This window comes from Protomyctophum parallelum (assembly GCF_964188405.1).
Source record: "Protomyctophum parallelum genome assembly, chromosome: 5".
In the NCBI taxonomy this organism is placed as follows: Eukaryota; Metazoa; Chordata; class Actinopteri; order Myctophiformes; family Myctophidae; genus Protomyctophum; species Protomyctophum parallelum.
In genome coordinates, this window is record NC_139702.1 from 49,546,926 (window position 1) to 49,549,425 (window position 2,500).

The window sequence follows — 2,500 nt, forward strand, 5'->3', positions numbered from 1 at the left end:
TTCAAAAATAGCAGACCTACAAGCTCGTATCGCGCCACTCGGTGGCGCGATATGAGCTTGTAGATCTGCTATTTTTAAATAGCTAAAGCATAACATGATGCTGACACCAAAATGGGTGCCCGGTCAGAATGGGTTAAGTCTTGACTGATTATAAGACTATCCGTGACTCGTGAACAAAATATATATTGATAACCACTTCACTTCACTTCAGTTCTTTGCTTTAATGTACCAGTTTCAGGGGATAAGGTTGGAAAGTTGTTCCATGACATTCTGATTGTGTACTCCGTTACAAACATCCTACGTCTATACAAAGGTATTGGGCAAGGCAGGCAACCATGGCGCCATCGTATTTTGACTCCTTCACAGACAACTCCAAACTAGCATTGTCTGCAGAACCATCAACACAAAAGGACAAGCATACTGAGTGTGAGTGTGTGTGTGTGTGTGTGTGTGTGTGTGTGTGTGTGTGTGTGTGTGTGTGTGTGTGTGTGCGCGTGTGTGCGCGAGCGAGCGCACATGCGTGCGTGTGAGTAAGTAAATAAGTAAGCAAAGGGTCAGTACAGTAGTAGGTATTTCCAAACCATAACAATATTTATATCCGATATCAGTACTGTCAAGGTTTGGAAATACCCAAGGAGGACTATGGCGTGGGTGGGGAAAGATATTTGGTCTCCAGCTGCATGGCGGGATGACAGCGGAGAGGATTGTGAAGCCTGCTCCAGATGTTCCAGCACCTTCTTTCCTGGAATTCTACATCTGAATTGGATTAAATGTTGTTTTTCTGCAGCTGGGCCCAAACATGTGCCTTACTGCTGCTGATAGGGCTGTGCTGCAGTGTGTTGGCTTGCACTGGACTGTCAGGGACTGACCGCCCAGCCACCAGTAGCAGGACTGTTGGTTGTTTGGAGGTATAGGACTGGCTAGTTCAAGTTTTAAGATTTTTCTTCAGCTTCAGTCACAGAGACTCAGCTGTTTCAACAGGAATAGTGTCTAAAGTGTGACTGCATTTCCATCTATAGGAAACACATCCGTAAATAGGGTCGGGAATTGTGGTTGAAACGTAGTACATGTTCGATGGCCGTCATGCTCTTGTTTTTGTGGGAGATATAAGGAAAAACAGAAAAGCATTTCTTCATGTGACTGAGAATGACAATTTAGGATACTAGTCCTTACCCGTTCTGAATATATGAGCAGCAAATGATGTTCAGTGTGGGTAATGTGTTAAATGCTGCAGTACAATCATAAGTATACCATTGATACAATTGGTATTGTGGCTGCTTTGGAGAGGTTATCCTTTAACATGAATAATCAGTTGGATAAATATGATTTGAAGTGGAACGTGTTCCTCAGTCATGTTGCAGGTCCTTTGGTGTGATCCATGGTCAGGCAATGCCCTTTTGCTTGTTTATTGTATTAATATACATAGTCCTTACCCGTGTATGGACTATTGCCCCCCATAAATATATTTAATTGGTCTTCATTTTAACTTGTATAATATATTTGTGTCTTTTTTGTGTGAATAAAAACAGCACTATAACATGAAAATATTTGTATAAATGCATGGTAGGGAAATGTTTTCATGGCAAGGACTGTAAAATGTACACTTATTAGCCCACAGACCCCCATTTGAAAAGTATGAAAGACCCCAGTTTGACATGCAGCACAGAAAGTATGGGCTGTGGCACAGGTATTCCCAAATGTACAGTGTGGGTCTGTGTCCGTCCCAACATGCATTTCACTGGTGACACTGGTGACACGTGATTTGCGGGGAGATGAGTTGTTCAGTACCCCCCTGGTGGCCGCGGGGGGTACTGCGCCCTGGTTGCGGTTGGATTATTATTTCATATAAATGGGTGATGTAAAAACAATATCTGTACAGTAAATACGACAGTTGCGTCGGTAAAAAGTAGCCTAGCTGGATTGTGGGAGCGTGCAGATTTATTTTGGCATGGAGAGATGTGTGCTAATAGTGTGGCTCGGTCGGAGATAGACCACGGACAAATAAACGGGTTTTTATTCACTAATAAATTCATTATTAATCTTATTGGAAAAATGGCTTCGTTAAGACCTCCATATTATTATGGTCAATGCCTGTGTGAAAAGTGGGAGCGATTGGTGCAGGCAATGAGGAGATAAGTGTTTGTTTCTGACAGACAGACAGACAGACAGACAGACAGACATTCGCTCGTTTATAGTATGATGATCGGACTCTGAAGTTAGAGAGGGATGTTATAGTAAAACTCCTCATTACAAAGACAAATGCACATTTGAGTCTTCGGTGGTGCAAAATAAACAACAACATAGGGACTACCGTAGTCTACTGAGATGTGGAAAAACATCGATATGTGTGAGCATGCAGGGCCTGAAATATATTTATTTTTGAAAGAATGCATAGTTCTTACCTCAGATTGCATTCTTCTGTCTCTCTGCTCAAACTTACCGTAAGTGACTCTAACTATGCTTTAGTCCGTGTCTTTCTTCTTCTACTCTGGCCTTAAAG

At 42.2% G+C, this 2,500-nt stretch overlaps 1 protein-coding gene across 1 annotated transcript in view; it reads left to right on the forward strand.

The window, feature by feature from the left end:
• The window catches only part of smad1 (SMAD family member 1), a 26,985-nt gene that overhangs the window by 7,500 nt on the left and 16,985 nt on the right, over positions 1–2,500 (forward strand). The gene's annotated exons all lie outside the window — the stretch shown is intronic.